The sequence below is a fragment of the Capricornis sumatraensis genome, chromosome 16, assembly GCF_032405125.1.
Source record: "Capricornis sumatraensis isolate serow.1 chromosome 16, serow.2, whole genome shotgun sequence".
Lineage (NCBI taxonomy): Eukaryota > Metazoa > Chordata > Mammalia > Artiodactyla > Bovidae > Capricornis > Capricornis sumatraensis.
Window position 1 is genome coordinate 13,078,597 of NC_091084.1, and position 27,357 is coordinate 13,105,953.

Genomic DNA, 27,357 nt, shown 5'->3' on the forward strand with positions numbered 1-27,357 from the left:
AGAGTAACAGGTATGTAAATAGTAATTATCTAGGAGAAACTTACAGGAATGATAAAAAGATGTCAAAGTCTGAGCCCAGCACAAGAGGTTCAGTAGACAAGAAAAATCCAACACTTTTTTAAGAAAAGATGATAGCCAACAAGTTTGTATTTAAAAATGTAGGAAAAAGGAAATGAAGATGTCTGTGTCAAAACATGAATACAATTTTACTTAAAACATATTTCTCAATACAGTAACTCCTTTAGCAACTTAATTTTATGTCTAAATACAACAAAATTTCAACTCTGTCTTTAAGTAGAAATTTTTAAGATTTTGACAGGACAGAGTCAATCTACCAAGACCCTTTGAGGACTAGAATTACCAAGTTCCTGAAATTAACATTTTAAAAAAACTTACTACTTTGAGAAATGATCCTTTATTCCTGCAATAGAACTTATTTTATTTATTTTATTTTTTTTAATTTTAAAAAATTTTATTTTTACTTTATTTTGCTTTACAATACTGTATTGGTTTTGCCATACATTGACATGAATCAGCCACGGGTGTATATGAATTCCCAATCCTGAAACCCCCTCCCACTTCCCACCCCATATCATCTCTCTGGATCATCCCCGTGCACCAGCCCCAAGCATCCTATATCCTGTATCGAACATAGACTGGCGATTCATTTCTTACATGATAGTATACATGTTTCAATGCCATTCTCCCAAATCATCTCACCCTCTCCCTCTCCCACAGAGTCCAAAAGTCCGTTCTAAACATCTGTGTCTCTTTTGCTGTCTCGCATACAGAGTTATCATTATCATCTTTCTAAATTCCATATATATGCATTAGTATACTGTATTGGTGTTTTTCTTTCTGGCTTACTTCACTCTGTATAATAGGCTCCAGTTTCATCCACCTCATTAGAACTGATTCAAATGTATTCTTTTTAATGGCTGAGTAATACTCCATTGTGTATATGTACCACTGCTTTCTTATCCATTCATCTGCTGATGGACATCTAGGTTGTTTCCATGTCCTGGCTATTATAAACAGTGCTGTGATGAACATTGGGGTACACGTGTCTCTTTCAATTCTGGTTTCCTTGGTGTGTATGCCCAGCACTGCGATTGCTGGATCATAAGGCAGTTCTGTTTGCAATTTTTAAAGGAATCTCCACACTGTTCTCCAAAGTGGCTGTACTAGTTTGCATTCCCACCAACAGTGTAGGAGGGTTCCCTTTTCTCCACACCCTCTCCAGCATTTATTGCTTGTAAACTTTTGGATAGCTGCCACTCTGACTGGTGTGAAATGGTCCCTCATTGTGGTTTTGATTTGCATTTCTCTGATAATGAGTGATATTGAGCATCTTTTCATGTATTTGTTCGCCATCCGTATGTCTTCTTTGGAGAAATGTCTACTTAGTTCTTTGGCCCATTTTTTGATTGGGTCGTTTAAGCACTCTCTGACATAAATCACAGCAGGATCCTCTATTATCCACCTCCCAGAATACTAGAAATAAAAGCAAAAATAAACAAATGGGAGCTAATTAAAATTAAAAGTTTCTGCACAACAAAGGAAACTATAAGTAAGGTGAAAAGACAGCCTTCTGAGTGGGAGAAAATAATAGCAAATGAAGCAACTGACAAACAACTAATCTCAAAAATATATAAGCAACTTATGCAGCTCAATTCCAGAAAAATAGAACTGATTTTAATGTCATTCTATACATTGAAGATATTGTGTGTCTTCATTGTACATAATGACATAATATGTAATATAAATATAGAATATAATAGATATTAGATAATATATAATACAGTATGATACATTATATAATATTATATATATATATATATATATATATATATATATATATCAAAGATCTGAGTTTCATTTGTGAAAAATAAGCAACAAATACAATATATTTAACCACAAGGTTTAGGAAACATTTGGCCACACAAGAAAATAAAACAACAAATAGCTCCTGTAATGCTATTACAAAGAATTCAGATTCAATTCTAAATCTCCATTATTTTTTTAAGTGTACAAAATGTCCTATGAATGAATAGTCTATGTTCTCAATATAGCACTTCATGCATTTGTGCTACTTTTCAATTTCTACATAAAAAGCTACTAATAGATAGCAAAACCTAGTGGAGTTTCTTACTTTACTCCTTTCTCTAGCCTTTTTAGACAGTACTCAAATTTGACAGTGACGTTGCATAACCTGGGGATCTTGTAAATATCCAAATTCTGATTTAATCCTCTGGAATATTGTATGAGATTTTGCATTGCTAATAAGCTCCCAAGTGATGCCATTGTTCTGTGTCATGAGACACACTTTGGATAGAAATGAGTTAAAGAATTGAGTAGCTCTTAGCAGCTGATGGGGAAAAAGACAAGCATCTCTTCTTAAACCCAAAGGCGAGGATAAATCCTAATCCAGTTTAACAGTGGAATATGCACTTGGCTCTAAGAATCGTAAGACCTATATGAAAACTTTTTATTTATTTATTTATTCATTCATTATCTGTTTTTCCCTAACACATTATCCCAAACTTTAGTGGGTAAAAACAATAAACATTTACTACCACACAGTGTCTGAGATTTGGAAATATTAAGAAACAGTACCTCATTAGTTCTGGCTCAAGGGCTCTCGGAAGGAGTTGTGGTCTGGATAGCTCGTCATCTGAAGGGTTCCCTGGAGCTCGCGGATCTGCATCTAAAGCTCTGCATCCACTCACATGGCTTGCAAAAATCCTTAGTGCCTCATCATGTAGACTTATCTATGTGGGTGTCTTCACAACATGAAACTAGCTTTCCCCAGAGAAGGCAATACAAAATAAAACATGATATCTTCTGACTTAGGCTAAGTCACACATCATCATTTCCACAATATCCTATTGGTGCCATAGGTCAACCCTACCCCGTGTTGAAAGGAACTACAGTAATATTCAGTTTCAGAACTGACACATTTTTGTCAATAACAATAACATAACAAATAATTATTTGTTATGAGAGACTGATCCCTTGTATGACACTTAGCATTATTCTGTCTCTAAGCAAAACAGTAGTAGCCCCTCCCCCAATGAGATAACCACATTTGTTTCCATATATTTCTAAATGCTCCCCAGTGGCTAGGAAGACAGAAATAACCTATGAGTTACAGCACTGGACTATACAACAATTTAGATTACAGGAAGTGGAGATCTTTATTGAACACTGGAAGATGGAGGCCATCTCATTTTATAAAGCAAAGAAAGAAACCTTGTTTCATTTCTTGATAAATGTATAGTAAGGGATTCCTTAAAGACTGAATTCTACTACTACTTACACAATGAATTTGTTGCATACCTAGATTTAATGATTAATTATAAAAAATTAATTTTAGTTTGAGTAAGTAAGGCATTATGCTTTGAATAAGTAAAGCATTGTTACCAACGCTTCGGTTATTACTCAGAAGGAACTCAATAATTTTCATATGAAATGCTTAGCAAAAATCCATTTGTAATGCTTTATGCATTGTGTGTTTTATTACTGAATTCAAAAGGCCAGACCATGCACTAAGAACTGCAATAATAACTGACAGAAACACACACAGACACATATACATCTTCAGTGAGTTTATGCCCAGATAGAATAGCATAGCTCCCTTTGCATTTAAACATAAATTAGACTGACTTAGAGTCATATTTGTGGCAAATTTTGTCAACTACAAATTTTGAGGATTGCTGACATGGTAAAGTGAGATTCAAAATATTTTTCTTGCTTAAGGCATTCCTTAATATATAAGAGATAAAAATATTTTTAATGTCTCTAGAGGGTTTAATACAGTGCTGGGCAAAGAAAACAGCCTCGGTACAAAGGTATTAATTTCACAATTTATTACCTCTTTTTGTCCTAAAGGTCCTCAGAGCTAATGCCTGGCTTCAGTTCTTCCAAGATGACTTCTGCAAACTGCTCAGTATCATCTTTGAGATCCAATATTGGGAATTATTCGACAATGAAACTATGTCTCTCTCAAAATCATACATCTATATGTCTTGATCCATATCTTCTTGATGATATTACCATTCATTTGAGAGTAGAGCTTATATTTGATGCCATTTTTTTTTTTTTTTAAGTTTTGAAGGTTTTCTAAACACTTATTAGCTGGTGTTCTCAATCAATTTGTCATTGTAGACATGCTGTAGTGTAGTGAAGTCATAAACACAAACTCTGAAAATAGACCTCTGTGTTTATATTATAACCTTCATTTCCCATCTGTTTGAGCTTGAGGGAGGCATTATGACGTTTGTACTGAATGTTCCCTTTGTGTGAAAAGTGCTTCCACTAGACATTCACATAGCAAGTTCTCTGACTTCCTTATAGTCTTTGACCAAAGGTCATCTGCTTAATAAACCCATTCAGTTCAGTTCAGTCGCTCAGTCGTGTCAGACTCTTTGCAACCCCATGAATCGCAGCATGCCAGGCCTCCCTGTCCATCACCATCTCCAGGAGTTCACTCACACTCACGTCCATCGAGTCTGTGATGCCATCCAGCCATCTCATCCTCTGTCATCCCCTTCTCCTCCTGCCCTTATCCCTCCCAGCATCAGAGACTTTTCCAGTGAGTCAACACTTCGCATGAGGTGGCCAAAGTATTGGAGTTTCAGCTTTAGCATCATTCCTTCCAAAGGAATCCCAGGGTTGATCTCCTTCAGAATGGATTGGTTGGATCTCCTTGCAGTCAAAGGGACTCTCAAGAGTCTTCTCCAACACCACAGTTCAAAAGCATCAATTCTTCGGTGCTCAGCCTGCTTCACAGTCCAACTCTTGCACCCATACATGACCACAGGAAAAACCATAGCCTTGACTAGATGGATCTTTGTTGGCAAAGTAATGTCTCTACTTTTCAATATGCTATCTAGGTTGGTCATAACTTTTCTTCCAAGGAGTAAGCGTCTTTTAATTTCATGGTTGCAATCACCATCTGCAGTGATTTTGGAGCCCCCAAAAGTAAAGTCTGACACTGTTTCCACTGTTTCCCCATCTATTTCCCATGAAGTGATGAGACCGGATGCCATGATCTTAGTTTTCTGAATGTTGATCTTTAATTCAACTTTTTCACTCTCCACTTTCACTTTCACCAAGAGGCTTTTTAGTTCCTCTTCACTTTCTGCCATAAGGGTGGTGTCATCTGCATATCTGAGGTTATTGATATTTCTCCTGCAATCTTCATTCCAGCTATTGTTTCTTCCTTTAGAACATTTTATTTTAATTGCAGCCACTCATCTTCCCTTTTTCAGTTTACTAACCAACTACTGAATCTTCAATTTTATTATTTTTACTTTTTTTTTCATTTTTGATAGTATTTGAGTGGATGTGATAGTCACTCAGTCATGTCCGACTCTTTGTGATATCATGATGCTCCTCTGTTCATGGAATTCTCCAGGCAAGGATCTTGAGTGGGTTGTCATTTGCTTCTCCAAGGGATATTCCTGACCAAGGGATCGAGCCTGGGTCTCCTGCATTGCAGGCAGATTCTTTACCATCTCAGTGAGCAGGAAAACCCTTGGTAGCATTTATTACCTATCATAACATATCATTTTCTAATTTTTATGATTACAGACTATTGTCCTTTAACCATTCTAGAATGTTCAGTTCAGTTGCTCAGTCATGACTGACTCTGCAATACCATGGACAGCAGCATGCCAGGCTTCCCTGTCCATCACCAATTCCCAGAGCTTACTCAAACTCATGTCCATCAAGTTGGTGATGCCATCCAACCAACTCACCCTCTGTCATCCCTTCTTCTCCTGCTTTCAATCCTTCCCAGCATTAGGGTCTTTTCCAGTGAGTCAGTTCTTCACATTAATTTGCCAAATTATTGGAATTTCAGCTTCAGCACCAGTCCTTTCAATGATTATTCAAGACTGATTTCCTTTAGAATTGACTGGTTGGATCTCCTTGCAGTCCAAGACTTTCAAGAGTCTTTTCCAACATCACAGTTCAAAAGGATCAATTCTTCTGTGCTCAGCTTTCTTTGTAGTCTAACTCTCACATCCATACATGACTACTGGAAAAATCATAACTTTGACTAGATGGACCTTTGTTGGCAATGTCTCTTCTTTTTAATATGCTGTCTTGGTTGGTCATAGCTTTTCTTCCAAGGAGCAAGCATCTTTTAATTTCATGGCTGCAGTCACCATCTGCAGTGATTTTCAAGCACCGAGAAATAAAGACTGTCACTGTTTCCATTGTTTCCCAATCTATTTGCCAAGATATGATGGGACCAGATGCCATGGTCTTCGTTTTTTGAATGTGGCGTTCTAAGCCAACTTTTTCACTCTCTTTCACTTTCAGCAAGAGGTTCTTTAGTTCTTCACTTTCTGCCATAAGGCTGGTGTCATCTGCTTATCTGAGGTTATTGATGTTTATCCCAGAAATCTTGATTCCAGCTTGTGTTTCATCGATGCCAGCATTTCACATGTTCTACTCTACATAAAAATTAAATAATCAGGGTGACAATATATATTCTTGACGTACTCCTTTCCTGTTTTGGAACCAGTCCATTGTTCCATGTTCGGTTGTAGCTGTTGCTTCTTGACCTGCATATGGATATCTCAGGAGACAGTTCAGGTGTTCTGGTATTCTCATCTCTTTAAGAATGTTCCAGTTTGTTGTGATCTACACAATCAGTGTGGAATTCTAGAAGGTAAGAACTTTGTTTACTGAGTTATCTCACATATCTAGGAAAGTGATTAGAAATTTGTATACAATTATCAGGCTTGAATATGAATTTTATGACAAATGAAATTTGTTAAAATTAAGAAACCATCTATAAAAAATAATGAAACATTACTAATATTAAATGAGGTAGAAACATATGAACCTAATTGTGGGAATTCATCTAGAGCATTGAAAGAGGTCCATATCAGCAAACAACCATGATTTCATTGTCTTCATTAACTTTCCAATAAATCCACCTTTGATTGGCACTTAAATATTGTCTGAATATTTGAATTCAAATTAGCTGAACGTTAATTTCTTCAATATAATCATAATACATTGACTTATCATATAAAAATGCCCAGAAAAAATGTGAATTAATACATGTGCATTTCTTTAAAAAGAGTCTGGAATAATGTCAGTCCTCAATAAACAGCCATCATTGATAGCTTTGGAGGTTAGGCAAACACCAAAAGCTGAGATTATTTTTTTTTTTTCTCCAGTGAAAATAAAACAGATTCTATAAACCAGAATTAAGGTATATAATAAAGGAATAATATTCAAACCATATTTCTGCCAAAGATCCCATATTAGAATGCATTCATTAATCCTGTTTGTGGATTTGTCAAAAGATTGAACACAATCTCACACTAATAAAAGCTTCTTAGTGTGATATAGATCCACTTATCCTGTGTGTTTCCCAAGTGCCCTGCAAGCTCCTTTCATACAGAAATCATTTCACCACTGAAATGAGGTTATTTCCAGGGCTGAGAGCAGTAACCAAATAGACAATCTGCACAGAACATATGGCACAACAGTGGGGAGAAATAATATTGGCTAAGATGAACAGAACAATTCTTACTCTTGTGAAATATGTCTTGTACTTTTTTAAGGCTCACTTATAGTCAAAATAACATGAAATATCAAGGTCATGCCTAGCCAGACGCATTAATAACATAGCTGGGGAGACATGGCTTTCAGGAAAATCAGAGTCTTGTATTGGTATAATTGTCCTTTGGATGTTTTATCATTTCAAGATAAATTTATTCTAACGGAAGTTACTTAAGACAACTTTTAAACGTTCAGATTGATTCCAAGGCAAGGTGAACTCCTCTGTACATATCTAGATGAAAAAAATATTTTCCTTGGCCCAAAGACAGTAGATCAAGAAATTCCTTGTCAGTATACGTATCTCTTTGGTGCAAAATGACAAAGTATAGAATATAATTTTCAAGTTATGTCAAGACATCAGTGTCGTAATGGTAAAATTTGAAGATAATCACATTCAAATTGAAGGATATAGTGCAGCATACTATACTATAGCCCATCCTAATAGGAGAATTCATTTACTTTGAAGTAAATAGAGGCTTATTTTTTTTTCTTCCCATAAATTTTTGTTTGAACGTGAATCAGTAGTCTTGCTGGCAGCCTCACTATGCATTTGTTACAGGAAATTTCAATGTCATGCATTATATGATCTGTATCCTCAAATAGTTTCAAATAAAAGTTCTCTGCTGTTTTCTGGGGGAGTGCCAGGTAAATTGTTTGATTTGTTATCTGTACATAAAGTTTTACATATTCTATAATTAACCTGTCAATCCAGTGTCTCCTAGAAGCTGCTGTCAGGTTTTATAGAGTATACTAAAATCTAAGAATCCTAGCATGGGTACTGGCATATTTTTTCATACGTGTACTTGAGTTTTCCTTAATAGATGAAAATCAATTTAATTTTTAGTATTATGTGTCTTGTTTGATTTTATCCTGGGCTATCATTTCATATCATAAAAAAAATAAAACAGGTTCCACAATAACATTCAGAAAATAAGCAACCAGACTTTAGTAGAGGGGAATATATTAAAAACAAAATGAGTTCCAGGTTCTGACACCTCAAGTAAAACCCAGGATCCATAAATGAAACTGATGCAATAAAAGGATCTTAAAATTATCAAATATGATGTTTGGGATGAAGTTAGTGTCTTTAGTGAACTAAGCTTAATTATGTAGCTAATTTAAGTGATAATTTTAAGTTATAAATTGAGGTATTCATCAAATGAAAATAAGTCATTGTTTGAGATTTTAAAGTGAATAGCTGTTTAAGTTCAGTTCAGTTCATTTCAGTTGCTCAGTCGTGTCAAACTCTTTGCGACCCCATAACTCGCAGCACTCCAGGCCTCCCTGTCCATCACCAACTCCCAGAGTTCACTCAAAATCATGTGCATCAAGTCGGTGATGGCAACCAGCCATCTCATCCTCTGTCGTCCCCTTCTGTCCCCAATCCCTCCCAGCATCAGGGTCTTTTCCAATGAGTCAACTCTTCCCATGAGGTGGCCAAATTATTGGAGTTTCAGCCTCAGCATCAGTCCTTCCAGTGAACACCCAGGACTGATCTCCTTTAGGATGGGAATGGTTGGATATCTTTGCAGTCCAAGGGACTCTCAAGAGTCTTCTCCAACACCACAGTTCAAAAGCATCAATTTTTCAGCACTCAGCTTTTTTCACAGTCCAACTCTCACATCCATACATAACTATTGGAAAAACCATAGCCTTGACTAGACAGACCTTAGTCAGCAAAGTAATGTCTCTGCTTTTAAACATGCTATCTAGGTTGGTCATAACCTTCCTTCCAAGGAGTAAGTGTCTTTTAATTTCATGGCTGCAATCTCCATCTGCAGCGATTTTGGAGCCCCCCCAAAATAAGTCTGACTGTTTCCACTGTTTCCCCATAGATTTGCCATGAAGTGATGGAACCAGATGCCATGATCTTCGTTTTCTGAATGTTGAGCTTTAAGCCAACTTTTTGACTCTCCTCTTTCACTTTCATCAAGAGGCTTTTTAGTTCCTCTTCACTTTCTGCCATGAGGGTAGTGTCATCTGCATTTCTAAGGTAATTGATATTTTTCCTGGCAATCTTGATTCCAGCTTGTGTTTCTTCGAGTCCAGCATTTCTGATGATGTACTCTGCATATGAGTTAAATAAGCAGGGTGACAAATTACCACCTTGATGTACACCTTTTCCTATTTGGAAACTGTTGTTCCATTTCCAGTTCTACTGTTGCTTCCTGACCTGCATACAGATTTCTCAAGAGGCAGGTCAGGTGGTCTCCTGTTCCCATCTCTTGAAGAAATTCCACAGTTTATTGTGATCCACACAGTCAAAGGCTTGGCATAGTCAATAAAGCAGAAATAAATGTTTTTCTGGAAATCTCTTGCTTTTTCAATGATCCAGTGGATGTTGGCAATTTGATCTCTGGTTCCTCTGCCTTTTCTAAAACGGGCTTGAACATCTGGAATTTTGTGGTTCATGCAATGCTGAAGCTTGGCTTGGAGAATTTTAAGCATTACTTTGCTAGCATGTGAGACGAGTGCAATTGTGTGGTAGTTTGAGAATTCTTTGGCACTGCCTTTCTTTGGAATTGGAGTGAAAACTGACCTTTTCCAGTCCTGTGGCCACTGCTGAGTTTTCCAAATTTGCTGGCTTATTGAGTGCGACACTTTCACAGCATCATCTTCCAGCATTTGAAATAGCTCAACTGGAATTCCATCACTTCCACTAGCTTTGTTCGTAGTGATGCTTTCTAAGGCCCACTTGATTTCACAGTTCAGGATGTCTGGCTCTAGGTGAGTGATCACACCATCGTGATTATCTGGGTCGTTAAGCTCTTTTTGTAAAGTTCTTTGCCGGGAGCCAGTGTGAGGAATCCCGCCCGTGACAAGGTCATGAGGAAGGAAGCTGACATACGCAAGGCATGCTCAGACTTCAGGGACCCCTCTGGAAATTCCTAAGCATGTACCCCAACAAAAATCTGCCGGCTTTTGTGCTCTGCTTTTCTGCTTTTCTGGTATTCTCTGGGAAAAAGTCAATTCAGGGTTTTAGTCTTCTGCATTTGAAAGGGATGTTTCAGTTAAACCCCTCTGATAGCTCTCTAGTCTGCCTAACAGGTTCCCCAGACCTCTTACAGCTTGTGAATTGCTTACAGCCCCCCAACCGCGGGAGGCACAAAGCTTAAAAGCATCTTAAAGATACAGAGCCTTTTCTAAAGAGTTAAAAATTATATTGGTAGAGGGTTTTCACTGTTGATTCAAGGATTGCTGCCAGACCTCCTTATTCTTTATCTTTTAGGCACCTGGAAGGATGTTAATGTAAGCAGGATGTAGAAAAAGATACATAGTAGTTTTGATGTTAGCAACACTAGACTTTTGAGTTAATTGCTTCTCTTCTGCTGTAAATCACTGTACTCCCTCTACTTGTTATAAGTTGCTGTATCCTTGCTGTGTAAGAATGTAACTTTATTTAGTGCTTTCTGAGAGTGGCACCAGACCTTGGGAAAATCAACACAAATAAGTCTTGTGGTTGACAAACCCTTATCAGAAAAAAGGCTGTAAAATGTTAAATTGGCCCTTTTGGCTGGAAGATGATGTAAATTACCTAAGACTTGTGTATACAATTAGGTATGCAGAGAGAAAAGCCTGGTTTTGATAAGAGTCTGGACTGCTAACGCTGCATAACTTTGTGTTACCCATTGATCTCCATGTTTTATCAAAAGTATAAAAGGCCTTCTGAACAATAAAGGACGGGACCAGATTCTCGGACCAGATTCTCAGACCAGATTCTCAGACCAGTTTCTCGGACTAGTCTCGGCCTGGTTTCTCGGAAATCTGGCTCCCCCCGTGTCTCTCTCTCTCTCTTTTTCTCTCCCTTTTCTTCCCTCTGCTCTTTACTTTAATTTCAGGCTGAATTTCCATCTGGGGCGCGGAGGCTCTCCAGGTCTACTTATTTGCCCTGGTTATTAAGATCCGCGAGAAAGGGAGCTTAAGGCGAGGCACCCTTAGATATTCAAGCGGGCACCGGTGGCCCAACGTAGATGGTGCAAATTCCTTGTCTGGAATTTTATTGGTCTTCCGCGTAAACCAAGCTATTCAGCCCTCTTTCTCCACTTAATCTTCCTACTGCACTATAGTTTCTTAATCTAATCTTATATTAATAAATAAACAAGTCTTTCCACGCCAACGCCGTCCACCCTTCGAATTCCCTGGATCCACCGGGGCTGGACCCCGGCAGTTCTTCTGTGTATTCTTGCCACCTCTTCTTCTTTTTTTTTAATCTTTATTTTTACTTTATTTTACTTTACAATACTGTATTGGTTTTGCCATACATTGACATGAATCCAACACGGGTGTACATGCGTTCCCAAACATGAACCCCCCTCCCACCTCCCGCCCAACAATATCCCTCTGGGTCATCCCCGTGCACCAGTCCCAAGCATGCTGTATCCTGCGTCGGACATAGACTGGAGATTCGATTCTTACATGATAGTATACATGTTACAATGCCATTCTCCCAAATCATCCCACCCTCTCCCTCTCCCTCTGAGTCCAAAAGTCCGCTATACACATCTGTGTCTTTTTGCTGTCTTGCATACAGGGTTGTCATTGCCATCTTTCTAAATTCCATATGTGTTAGTATACTGTATTGGTATTTTTCTTTCTGGCGTACTTCACTCTGTATAATCGGATCCAGTTTCATCCATCTCATCAGAACGGATTCAAATGTATTATTTTTAATGGCTGAGTAATACTCCATTGTGAATATGTACCAAAGCTTTCTTATCCATTCATCTGCTGATGGACATCTAGGTTGTTTCCATGTCCTGGCTAGTATAAACAGTGCTGTGATGAACATTGGGGTACGTGTGTCTCTTTCAACTCTGGTGTCCTCGGTGTGTATGACCAGCAATGGGATTGCTGGGTCATAAGGTAGTTCTATTTGCAATTTTTTAAGGAATCTCCACACTGTTCTCCAAAGTGGCTGTACTAGTTTGCATTCCCACCAACAGTGTAGGAGGGTTCCCTTTTCTCCACACTCTCTCCAGTGTTTATTGCTTGCAGATTTTTGGATTGCAGACATTCTGACTGGTGTGAAGTGGTACCTCATTGTGGTTTTGATTTGCATTTCTCTAATAATGAGTGATGTTGAGCATCTTTTCATGTGTTTGTTAGCCATCTGTATGTCTTCTTTGGAGAAATGTCTATTTAGTTCTTTGTCCCATTTTTTTGATTGGGTTGTTTATTTTTCTGGAATTGAGCTGCAGGAGTTGCTTGTATATTTTTCAGATTAGTTGTTTTTCAGTTGCATCATTTTCTATTATTTTCTCCCATTCAGAAGTCTGTCTTTTAATCTTGCTTATATTTTCCTTTGTTGTGGAGAAGCTTTTAATTTTAATTAGATCCCATTTGTTTATTTTTGCTTTTATTTCCAGTATTCTGGGAGGTGGATCATAGAGGATCCTGCTGTGATTTATGTCAGAGAGGGTTTTGCCTATATTCTCCTCTAAGAGTTTTATAGTTTCTGGTCTTACATTTATATCTTTAATCCATTTTGAGTTTATTTTTGTGTGCGGTGTTAGAAAGTGATCTAGTTTCATTCTTTTACAAGTGGTTGACCAGTTTTCCCAGCATCACTTTTTAAAGAGATTGTCTTTACTCCATTGTATATTCTTGCCTCCTTTGTCAAAGATAAGGTGTCCATATGTGTGTGGATTTATCTCTGGGCTTTCTATTTTGTTCCATTGATCTATATTTCTGTCTTTGTGCCAGTACCATACTGTCTTGATGACTGTGGCTTTGTAGTAGAGCCTGAAGTCAGGCAAATTGATTCCTCCAGTTCCATTCTTCTTTCTCAAGATTGCTTTGGCTATTCGAGGTTTTTTGTATTTCCATACAAATCTTGAAAGTATTTGTTCTAGTTCTGTGAAAAATATGGCTGGTAGCTTGATAGGGATTTCATTGAATTTGTAAATTGCTTTGGGTAGTATACTCATTTTCACTATACTGATTCTTCTGATCCATGAATATGGTATATTTCTCCATCTATTAGTGTCCTCTTTGATTTCTTTCATCAATGTTTTATAGTTTTCTATATATAGGTCTTTAGTTTCTTTAGGTAGGTATATTCCTAAGTATTTTATTCTTTTTGTTGCAATGGTGAATGGAATTATTTCCTTAGTTTCTTTTTCTACTTTCTCATTATTAGTGTATAGGAATACAAGGGTTTTCTGTGTGTTGATTTTATATCCTGCAACTTTACTATATTCATTGATTAGCTCTAGTAATTTTCTGGTGGAGTCTTTACGGTTTTCTATGTAGAGGATCATGTCATCTGCAAACAGTGAAAGTTTTACTTCTTCTTTTCTGATTTGGATTCCGTTTATTTCTTTTTCTGCTCTGATTGCTGTGGCCAAAACTTCCAGAACTATGTTGAATAGTAGTGGTGAAAGTGGGCACCCTTGTCTTGTTCCTGACTTTAGGGGAAATGCTTTCAATTTTTCATCATTGAGGATAATGTTTGCTGTGGGTTTGTCTATGATCATCTCAATAGATTCAGAGAAGGCCTTTGACAAAACTCAACATCCATTTATGATAAAAACTCTCCAGAAAGCAGGAATAGAAGGAACATACCTCAACATAATAAAAGCTATATATGATAAACCCACCTCTTCTTAATATCTTATGCTTCTGTTAGGTCCATACCATTTATTTCCTTTATTGAGCCCATCTTTGCATGAAATGTTCCTTTGGTATCTCTAATTTTCTGGAAGAGATCTCTAGTCTTTCCCATTCTATTGTTTCCTCTATTTCTTTGCATAGATCACTGAGCAAGTCTTTCTTATTTCTCTTTGGTATTCTTTGAAACTCTGCATTCAGATGTTTATATCTTTCCTTTTCTCCTTTGCTTTTCACTTCTCTTCTTTTCACAGCTATTTGTAAGGCCTTCCCAGACAGCCATTTTGCTTTTTTGCATTTCTTTTCCATGGGGATGGTCTTTATCCCTGTCTCCTGTACAATGTCCCAAACCTCTATCCATAGTTCTTCAGGCACTCTATCTATCAGATCTAGTCCCTTAAATCTATTTCTCACTTCCACTGTAAAAATCATAATGATTTTGATTTAGCTCATACCTGAATGGTCTAGTGGTTTTCCCTACTTTCTTCAATTTAAGTCTGATTTTGGCAATAAGGAGTTCATGATCTGAGCCACAGTCAGCTCCTGGTCTTGTTTTTGATGTATGTATAGAGCTTCTCCATCTTTGGCTGCAAAGAATATAATCAATTTGATTTCAGTGTTGACCATCTGGTGATGTCCATGTATAGAGTCTTCTCTTGTGTTGTTGGAAGAGGGTGTTTGCTTTGCTCAGAGAGTTCTCTTGGCAAAACTCTATTAGCCTTTGCCCTGCTTCATTCTGTACTTCAAGGCCAAATTTGCCTGTTACTCCAGGTGTTTCTTGACTTCTTACTTTTGCATTCCAGTCCCCTATAATGAAAAGGACATCTTTTTTTTTTTTTTTTTGGTGTTAGTTCTAAAAGGTCTTGTAGGTCTTCATAGAATCATTCAACTTTGGCTTCTTCAGTGATACTGGTTGGGACATAGACTTAGATTACCATAATGTTGAATGGATTGCTTTGGAAATAAACAGAGATCATTATGTCACTTTTGAGATTGCATCCAAGTACTGCATTTTGGACTCTTTTGTTGACCATGATGGCTACTCCATTTATTCAAAGGCATTCCTGCCCGCAGTAGTAGATATAAGGGTCACCTGAGTTAAATTCACCCATTCCAATCCATTTTAATCTGCTGATTCCTAAAATGTCAACGTTCACTCTTGCCATCTGCTCTTTGACCACTTCCAATTTGCCTTGATTCATGAACCTGACATTACAGGTTCCTATGCAATATTGCTCTTTACAGCATCTCACCTTGCTTCTATTACCAGTTGCATCCACAATGGGTATTGTTTTTCTTTTGGCTTCATCCCTTCATTCTTTCTGGAGTTATTTCTCCACTGATCTTTAGTAGCTTATTGGGCACCTTCCAACCTGGGGAGGTCCCCTTTCAGTATCCTATCTTTTTGCCTTTTCATACTGTTCATGGGGTTCTCAAGGTAAGAATACTGAAGTGGTTTGCCATTCCATCTCCTGTCAGTCACATCCCGTCAGACCTCTCCACCATGGCCCAACCGTCCTGAGTGGCCCCACATGGCATGGCTTAGTTTCATTGAGTTAGACAAGGCTGTGTTCTGTGTGATCAGACTGGCTAGTTTTCTGTGATTATGGTTTCAGTGTGTCTGCCCTCTGATGTCCTCTTGCAACACCTACCATCTTACGTGGGTTTCTCTTACCTTGGACGTTGGGTATCTCTTCACGGCTGCTCCAGGACAGCACAGCTGCTGCTCCTTACCTTGGATGAGGGGTATCTCCTCATGGCCACCCATCCTGACCTTGAATGTGGAGTAGCTCCTTTTGGCCCTCCTGCACCCATGCAGCCACCACTCCTTGGACTTGTGGTTTCTCCTCTCAGCTGCCTCCCCTGAACCTCGGGTGTGTGGTAGCTCCTCTCGGCTGCCACCCTGATCTTGGGCATTGGGTCGCTCCTCTCAGCCGCTCCTGTACTGACGCAGGCTGGCTCTCTCGGTCATCGCCTACTAAAATCTCTTGAATTTTGATTACAAACTGCTATTAGAGAATATCCATTGTCTAAGTTACATATGGAAGATCTTAGTTTGGGTAACTGCTTTGAAACTTCAGGAAATTCACCCAAATTCCATTTTGCAGAAAACTGGAAATTTCTCTACTTTTCAAGTTGCTATAATTCAGCATCACAGAGGGCTTGGATTGATTTTTTTTTTTTTCTCTCTGACTCTATGTGTATATTTTGACTTGTTAAGAAATTGATGAAAATGAAAAGAGACCTAACCTCTTTCACTTAACATATAGCAAGGAAAAAATTGACCTCAATTCTTACAGAGCTTTTTGATGGTAAAACATGACTTAGTATAAATGTAAAAAAGTTTTACACATGTGTCCTGGTGTTATTATGATTTTTCCAAATCTGAGATAATTTATATGAATTTATGAATTAAACTGCAGGATAAATTTTGCTAAGAAGTAATAGAAATATATATATATATATATATATATATATATATATATATATATATATATATATATATATATATATATATATATATATATTGGTTATATGAAAGATTTACCTTAACCAGTTAGTTAATGCAAGGGTTGCACAGATAACTGAAAGGACTCACAGGATTTCACAGATAATAATCATTCCCCAAAAGGTAAAGGATAAAGTACAATCAGAGAAATAAAATGCAGGGAAGTACTTTGGTCTCAAGAAACCTCTAAGCGCAGCTGCCAGGTCCTTTCTAAGTTTCACTGGATATGCTTTACCTCTGGATTATGATCTATCAAGACATTTAGGTAGATCTCCATTTTAAGAGAGTTCCAATAGAAACTTTGGGGATTTTTTCCTTTCAATAAGCCATGGATTTAATAGGGAAACCAGGCTGCCATGTCAGTCATTCATCTACACAGTGCTAGACAGTGGTCCTGGGTTCTGCCAGAAGAGTTTCAACTTAAAACATACATTCAAAATTGCTGTCTACCTCAGCTCATCTTTACCACAGACAAGTCTTTAGGTTACTTCCAGGTAACCCCAGAGACAATCATAGGGATGTTTTGGCCTGGTTGTAAAGTAACTATTTTGTACAGTTCATGAGCCAGATTTTCATTCCGGCTATGTAGACTTGGCCAAACACTCTATCTATACAATCATGACTTGAACTAGTTAAAAAAAATAACCCTGAATTAGAAAGCTCTCTTGGAGAAGGAAATGGAAATCCACTCCAGTACTCTTGCCTGGGAAATCTCATGGACAGAGAAGCCTGGTGTGCAGCAGTCCATGGGGTCACAAAGACTTTGACATGATTTAGCAACTCGACAACAACAACAACCAACTTAATGATAATTACACTAGGTAAAAAAAAAAAAAAAAAAATCATTAGCATTTTGATTAATGTTGCCTTTGTGACAATGTTGGTGTTTTGAAACCCAAATTATGAAGTTTTGCACATATGATCAAGGTTTAGGAAATCATATACAAGTAAACACTTCATCTAAAATTCCAGCTGATTCAGCTACATTCAAATTTCTGTCCCAGAGTGGGTTAGCCTCTAGCAATGTGTCAGTAGAGGAAAATTTTCATGTTACCACCTTAGCCAGTCATCAAGGAATGGCTTCTTAACATTTGAGATATTTCTAGAGTATGGAAAATTGAGCAGCCAGATGGTTTTCACTATATACACTTCATGACCTCCAGCGTTTCCAGAATCCCTTTAGAAGTCTCTAAAGTCACCTGTTGATTATCTACAGAATTGTTTTAGTGTCTTCTGAGACTAGAAAACACCTATGTTTGTTGATCTGCTGCTGCTGCTGCTGCTGCTGCTGCTGCTGCTGCTAAGTCACTTCAGTCGTGTCCGACTCTATGCGACCCCATAGACGGCAGCCCACCAGGCTCCCCCGTCCCTGGGATTCTCAAGGCAAGAACATTGGAGTGGCTTGCCATTTCCTTCTCCAATGCATGAAAGTGAAAAGTGAAAGTGAAGTCTCTCAGTCATGTCTGACTCTTAGCGACCCCATAGACTGTAGCCTATCAGGCTCCTCCATCCATGGGATTTTCCAGGCAAGAGTATTGGAGTGGGGTGCCATTGATCTATTGGGTACTAAAAGGTCATATTTTACTGACTTGGAGTCTTTATTTTTTACAGAGGTGACCTATGGTTTTATATTATAGTTAGAAAGTTCCCAACTTTACCTTTGTTGGTATAAATATTAGGAAAGTCTCTGGCCAGGAGTATTTGACAATGGATACTAAAGCAAAGAGCTTCCCTGGTAGCTCAGCTGGTAAAATATCCACCTGCAATGCAGAAGATCCCAGTTCAAATCCTGGGTCAGGCAGATCCCCTGGAGAAGGAATAGGCTACCCACTCAAGTATTCTTGGGCTTCCTTGGTGGTTCAGAAGGTAAAGAATCTGCCTGCAATGAGGGCAATGGGTTCGATTCCTGGGTTGAGAAGATCCCCTGGACGAGGGAACAGCAACCCATTCAGTATTCTTGCATAGAGAATTCCCATAGACAGAGAAGCCTGGCAGGCTACAGTCCATGGGGTTGCAAAGAGTTGGACATGACTGGGCAACTAAACACAGCACTAAAGGAAATAATCACATTATAGGAAAACAGAAAATCCTGAGTGTCCTTTGAGAATTGGTTGACTTTCCAAGATTTTTAAATTATAAATAGGTGTCAACTGATGTTATATGGAGGTTTTCAAAAATATAACATTTTACAGCACTATTATTTTCCAAAACACTTTTTTAAAAATAAGAATTTTTAAAATTCACAAGCAGATATCATTAGTGTTGTCAAGGGGCTTGTTAGGAATATTTTAACATAATTTCTTTCAGTGTCTCCAAAGCTACTCCTTAGAATAGGCAGTATATAAAAGGAGGTAGCTTTAAAACAAATATTCTTTTAAACTAGAGTGTTACTTTCAGAAAACTGCAAATAGAAATTCTGAAGTGAAGTGGCCACTAATAGCTTGTTTTTCTTATATTTTTCTTATCAAAGCAGTATGCAGAGTCAATGCAATCTCAATCAAAACCCCAATGGCATTTTTCACAGAAACAAAACAAACGAACCTAAAATTTGTATGGAATCACAAAACATCCCAAAATTTAAAGTATTCTTGAAGCTGGAGGCATCATACTCCCTGACATCAAACTATAATACAAAGTCATCATAATTTAAAAAGAATGGCATTGGTATAAAAGCAGACACATAGATCAGTGGGTCAAAATAAACAGCCTAGAAATAAGCCACCATATATGAATAATTAATTGATTACAAAAGAGCCAAGAATACAAAATGGAGAAAGGATAATCTCTTGAATAAATTGTGTGAGAATGTTGGAAAACCACAGGCAAAACAATGAATCTGAACCACTTTCTTATGCCATACACAAACATTAATTCAAAATGGATTAAAGACTTAAATATAAGACCTGAAACTATAAAACTCTTAGAAGAAAACCTGGGTGGGAAATTGATTGACATTAGTCTTGGCAATAGTTTTTTTCTTTAATATGACACAAGAAACAAAAACAAAAATAAATGAATGGGCTTATATCAAGCTGTGAAGTTTCTGCAAAACACAGGAAGAAATGGTAAGGCAACCTCCTGAATGGGAGAAAATATTTTCAAATTGTATATCTGATAAGGGGTTAATATCCAAAATATATACAGAACAATTAAAAAGAAAAAAACAAAAGCTAAACAAAACTAAAAAACTACCAAAAAAACAAAACCCAAAATCAATACAATTTAATCATGAACAAAGGATATAAATAGACATTTTTCCATGATGTACAGACCAACAGTTATATAGAAAAATGCTGTGTTTTTAATCATCAGGTAAATGCAAAACATAACCATAACAAAATATTACTTCATACTTGTTAGAACAGCTGTCATCAAAAATACAGAAATAGCATGTGCGAGGGAGATACTGCAAGTTTTCAGGAGAATGGAAATGGGAATCTTGTGGACTGTTGGTGGTAATATAAATGAGTGCAGGCACTATGAAAAACAGGATGCAAGTTTTTAAGAAATTTCAAAGTAGACCTATCATACTATCTAGCTATTCTACTTCTGTGTATTTATCTGAAAAAGAAAAAAAGGAAGAACTTAACTTCAAAAGGTATATGTTCTCTCATGTTTATTACAGAATTATTTACAAAAACCAAGATATGGAAGCAATCTAAGAAGTGTCTATGGATGAATGAATGAATAAAGAAATCTTCATATAACATATACTATCCCAATAGGTATTTAAAGTATAAAAAGACAAATATAAATAAGATTACAACAATAGACTCTATATTATAAATTTTGATTCAGTCCATTTAGTCATCAGTATTATTTCTCCTTTATGCTTTTCAATAATAAAATTCTTAGCAATTCTTTAACATTTTTTCTTATAGTTTTCTGAAATATATATATATATATATATTTATATATATATGTCTAAAATAAATCTAGGGCTTCCCTGGAGGCTCAGTGTTAAAAAATCTGCTGACCAAAGCAGGAAATGTGTATTTGATCCCTGGGTCAGGATGATCCCCTGGAGAAATAAATGGCAACCCATTCCAATATTCTTGCCTTGGAAATCCCATGGACAGAGGAACCAGGCTACAGTACATGGGGTTGCAAAAGCATTGGACATGACTTAGTGACTAAACTACAACAAAATATAACTATGCTAAGTATAAATTCTATATAAATACTAAAATGACTGTTTATTATTTATATTATTATATAAAACCCATATCTATTAATTGTATTTGTATTTTATAACACACTTTTTAATGAGGAATTCACCTTTATAATTCAAAATGCTGTTTTGAAGCTGAAGCAAATATGTTTTTGTATAGTTAGAAGATAGAAAATTACAGATGATAGCTAGATATCAATAAATCATAGAGTTTCAATGACTATTATCCTGGATTGTAAAAAAATAATAATAATAACTTTAAAAATGCACATGACACAATCTAATACATAAAATGGGAATCTTTGACTAACAGTTACACATAAAACATATTAAAAGTTTAAAGTGCTCCCTACTAAAAAGTAAATAAAAGACTACACTGCTTCAGACTAAGATTGGACTCTAAAATAAAATATTACATCTGCCACATTATTTCCTCTTTTATTGTTTTGTGACCCTGGACAGGGAAGTTTTGAAAGTTATTACTGATTCACACTCCTGGGAGCCTTTCACCTCCACCTACTGAACCACTTCATCAGCTTTTATGGCAAGGAGAAGATAAAAAAGATATTTGAACAAAAGCAAAGTTACTGGTATATGACCGGAAAGACTTTTAATCAGTCAGGAAAAAAATAGTGGTAGAAGTAGTCTCTTCCATCATATGTCTAATTTCAACAACTCTGAGAAAAAAAATGTCCAACTATTAATCATTAATTAGTTGTAGTCTGATCATCATTGACAGGTAAAACCTAAAGACTATATTCTAAGTTACAAATTAATTGCTTATTTTTTTATTTCAGTAAAATAAATCAATGTTGAATGTTTTATTTTTAGCAATATTTAAGTAAATGATATATTGAGAGATGAATAAGAAACTACACATTTTTCCTTTTTCTACTACCTTCTTATACTAGCTAACATATAATTGTTTTTATGATTCTAAAGAAATGCAAGATCTTCAGTGAAACATTCTTACTCTTAAAACAAATCTCAGTGTTAATGTCCTCCTACTGTTTCCTCTTTATTTTGCATTTTCCACAATTAAAAATGCATAATTATTTAGAAACTTGATGTTATTTTCCTCATCAAATGATAAATTATATGAAAAAAAAAAAAGAACAGTTTTCAACTTCCTAGGATACCTTAAATGCTGAACACAGTGAAATGAGCATAGGAAATAACCAGTACGTGTTTGTCATATGAATATATCTCCTTGTTTATGGTCCTACAATAAAAATGGAAAGTAGATACAGTTTAGTTTTATAAAATAACCAGAGCTGGAGAAGATTATAATTATCAGAATGCTACTTCATATTTGACACATCATTTCATTATTAAAAGCACATTTACATTTCTCTTAGAGGAGAGGACTCTGAGAAAGACTGATATTGGAGGAGAGTGAGGCAATGAGGACCTCTCAGTGTGATGAGATTCTCAAATTCTTGGTCAAAAGTATGACATAAAGGAAACGTTCTAAAACGTTATTAATTGAATTCAGAATTGCATGAGCAAATATGTCAGAACTTTGAGCATTAGCATGTGTTAGGTAAAGTGATATGGATTAGTAGGAAAACAATCATTTTAAAAAATAATTCCAACCTTAAAGCATAGACAGGATTTAGTTAAATTAAGTTACAAGTCCATGCATCAATCAAGAAAATACAACTTTCATTCATTTTTATAAGGCAAGCCTTCAAATTGATTTTTTTTTTTTTAGAAACAAACAAAAAATAATTTCTGTTTTTTAGAAATAACAATTTTGGCACAAAGTAGAATTGAATTAGTTATTTAAATCTATATCCAGGATTGATCTGAACAATTCAACAATAAGATTCTTGATTACTTTGTTTAACCTGAAGAAAATTAACAATATGTATAAACTATTTACAAATAATTGGAAGATTTTATGTAATAGTATTCTAATAATTATATTCTAAATGCTTTTCATAAAATAATGAATGCAGTTTGGCTTGCTATGATCTTTCTTAAAACCTTTTAAGATCTTAATCTTTGTTGAAATCTGGCAAATCTAGAAGCAGTTTTCAGTTTTTAATTTTTATCAAGACTGAACAGGGGAGGATCTCAAGATGGTGAAGGAATAGAACAAGGAGAAAACTCTCCCTGACAAATTCATCCAAAGGTCATTTCAGCATTGAGCAATGTCCACAAAACTTCTGAATGCTGGTGGAGGACACCAGGCTGCCAGAAAGGCAGCCCAATCTCTTCAAAAGGAGGGATTTGATTACCAGCTTGATTACTCTCCCCCCTTTTGATGCTCCATTTTCTCCTCCAGGTCACCTCTATTGCCTCCCTCACTTTCTCTTCTTTACATAATTCTGTGAATCACTCTGAGTGTTGGGATGTGGAGAGCACTTAGAGGTTTGATTATAGGCTAGATTACTCCCTCCCCTTTTGACACCCCCTTTTCTCCTCCTGGTCATCTCTATCTCCCTCCTCCCTCTTCTCTTCTCTATATAACTATGTGAGTCTCTCTGGGTGTTCCTATCTGTGGAGAATGGGTCCATCAATAACCTAGGGGTTTTATCTTCTAGGCTTATCTATCTTCAGCTTAGAAGATAAAAGTCTCAAGGCTACTGAAAGAGAAGGAACAAAAACCAGAGGCAGGAGGCTTAACTCCAAAACTTTAGAACATGAGAGAACTCCTGACTCCAGGGAACTTTAATAGACAAGAGCTCACCCAAAATTCTCCACATATACACTGAAACCAAGCTCCACTCAAGAACCAACAAGTTCCAGTGCAAGACATACCACTTTAACACTTCAGCAAAACAGGAGTACAAGCCTGAACATTTAAATATGGACTGCCCAAAGCCATGCCAAATTATAGACACCCACAAATCACTACTGGCCAACTCATTTCACTCCAGAGAAAAGAGATTCAGCTCCATGCACCAGAACACAGACACAAGGTCCCCCAACCAGGAAACCTTCACAAACCATTAGTCCAAACCCACCCACAGGGAGCAGACTCCGCAATTTAGAGGAACCATGAAATTCCAGCCTGTAGAAAGGGCACCAGAAACACAGCAATTTAAACAAAATGAAAAGGCAGAGAAATATTCTGCAGGTGAAAGAACATGTTAAACCCCCACAAAACCAAATAAAAGAGAAGGAGGTAGGAAGTCTACCTAAAAAAGAATTCAGAATAATGATAGCAAAGATGATCTAAAAGTTTGAAAACAAAATGGAGTTACAGATAAATAGACTAGAGACAAAGATTGAAATGATGCAAGAAATGTTTAACAAGGGCCTAGAAGAAATAAAGAATAATCAATCAATAATGAATAATACAATAACTGGGATCAAAAACACTCTGGAGGGAACCAGCAGAATAACTGAGGCAGAAGAGAGGAAAAGTGAGGTGGAAGATAGAATGGTGGAAATAAATGAAGCAGAGAGGAAAAAAGAAAAAAAAGAATTAAAAGAAATGAGGATAACTTCAGAGAGCTCTGGGACAATGTTAATCACCCCAACATTCGAATCATAAGTATACCAGAAGAGGAAGACAGAAAGTTCATGAGAAAATACCTGAGGGGATAATATTCAAAAACTTCCCAAATATGGGGAAGGAAATAGCCACTCATGCCCAAGAAACCCAGAGAGTCCCAAACAGTGTAAACCCAAGGCAAAACACCCCAAGACACATATTAACCAAGCTAACAAAGATCAAACACGAAGAGAAAATATTAAAAGCAGCAAGGGAAAAACAACAAATAACACACAAGGGGATGTCAGTAAAGAAAGATAAAGGTCAGCTGTTATCTTTATTGATAACATGTGTACACCCGTGGTGGATTCATGTTGATGTATGGCAAAGCCAACACAATATTGTAAAGTAATTAAACTCCAATTAAAATAAATACCTGTGGCGGATTCATGTTGATGTATGGCAAAACCAATACAATATTGTAAAGTAATTAGCCTCCAATTAAAATAAATAAATTTATAGTTTAAAAATATAAATAAAATAAAATAATCAAAATATAAAAATAAATAAATAAATTTAAATTTAATAAAAAAAGAAAAACTCTTCAGGCCAGAAAGGGATAAATGGCAGGACATACTTAAAGTTATGAAAGAAAAAACCTACAACCAAGATTACTCTACCCAGCAAGGATCTCATTCAGATATAAAGGAGAAATCAGAAGCTTTATAAATAAGCAAAAACTGAGAGAATTCAGCACCACCAAACAAGCTCTTCAACAAATGCTCAAGGATCTTCTCTAGACAGGAAAAACAGTAAAAGTTTATAAAAATGAACCCAAATCAACAAAGTAAGTGGTAACAAGATCATAGTAATCCATAATTACCTTAAAGGTAAAAGGCTTAAATGCTCCAACCAAAAGACAAAGACTCACTAAATGTATCCAAAAGCAAGATCATTATATATACTGTCTACAAGAGGCCCACTTCAAACCCAGGGACACATACAGACTGAAAGTGAAGGGCTGGAAAAAGGCATTTCATGCAAATGGGGCCCAAAAGAAAGCAGGTGAGGCAATATTCATAGCAGATAAAAAAAGACTTTGAAATAAAGACCATGATAAGAGACAAAGAAGGAAACTACATAATGATCAAACAATCAATTCAAGAAGAACATGTAACATTTATAAATATATTTTCTTCCAACATAGGAGCATCTCAATGCTTACAAGTGTTAACAAGTATGAAAGGGGAAATTAACAGCAACACAATAGTATTGGGGGACTTTAATACCCCACCCACACCTATGGATAGATTAACCAAACAGAAAATTAGCAAGGAAACACAAACTCTAAATGATACAATGGACCCATTAGACCTAATTGATATCTATAAGGCATTTCAACACAAAACAATGGAATTCACCTTTTTTCTCCAGTGCCCACAGAACATTCTCTAGGATAGATCACATCCTGGGCCATAAATCTAATCTTGGTATATTAAAAACAACAACAACAACAACAAAAACAAATCATTTCAAGCATCTTTCCAGTCACAATATGGTAAGATTAGATGTCAACTACTGGAAAAAAATCTGTTAAAACTACAAACATTGAGACTAAACAATGCACTCCTGCATAGCCAACAGATCATGGAAGAAATCAAAATGGAAATCAAAATATGCATAGATACAAATGAAAATGAAAACACAACAACCCAAAACCTATGGGATCTAGTAAAAGCAACGATAAGAGGGAGGTTCATAGCAATACAAATCGAGTTCAAGAAATAAGACAAATATTGAATAAACAACCTAACTTTACACCTAACACAACTATAAAAAGAAGAAAAAAAGAACCCCAAAGTTAGTAGAAGAAAAGAAATAATAAAAATCAGAACAAAAATAACTGAAAAAGAGATGAAGGGAACTATAGCAAAGATCAACAAAACTAAAAGCTGGTTCTTTGAGCAGATAAATGAAATAGACAAATCGTTAGCCAGACTCATCAAGAAAAATAAGGAGAAGAATCAGATCAATAAAATTAAAAATGAAAATGGAAAAATTACAACAGAGAACACAGAAATACGAAATATCATTAGATACTGCTATGAGCAATTATATGACAATAAAATGGACAACTTGGAAAAAAATGGACAAATTCTTAGAAAAGTATAACCCTCCAAAACTAAACCAAGAAGAAATTTTAAAAAACAAACAAACAACAACAACAAAAAGAACAGCTCTTAACAGACCCATCACAAGCAAGGAAATCAAAGCTGTAATAAAAATCTTCCAATGAACAAATGCACAGTACCAGATGGCTTCACAGGTGAATTCTATCAAACATTTAGAAAAGAGCTAACACCCATTCTACTCAAACTCTTTCAGAAAATTGAAAAGGAAAACTCCCAAACTCATTCTATGAGGTCACCATCAGTCTAATAATAAAACCAGACAAAGATGTCACAAAAAAAGAAAACTACATGCCAATGTCACTGATAAACATAGATGTACAAATTCTGAACACAAATCTAGCAAACAGAATCCAACAACATATTAAAGATCATACAGCATGACCAAATGGGTTTTATCCCATGGATGAAAGGGTTCTTCAATAATCACAAAGCAATCAATGTGATACACCATATTAACACATAGAAAGATAAAAATGATATGATCATCTTAAGCTGTGCAGAGAAATCTGTTGACAAAATTCAACAGCCATTTATGAAAAAAAAAAAAAAATCCAGAAAGCAGGCATAGAAGGAATTTACCTCAACATAATAAAAACCATATATGACAAAACCACAGCAAACATCCTTCTCAATGGCAAAATATTGGAAGCATTTCCTCCAAAATCGGAAACAAGACCAGGGTGCCCACTCTCAGCACTACTATTCAACATCTTTGAAAGTCCTACCCAAAGCAATCAGAGAAGAAAAAGAAATAAAAGGGATCCAGATCAGAAAAGAAGAAGTAAAACTCTCACTGTTTGCAGATGACATGATCCTCTATATAGAAAACCCTAAAGATACCACC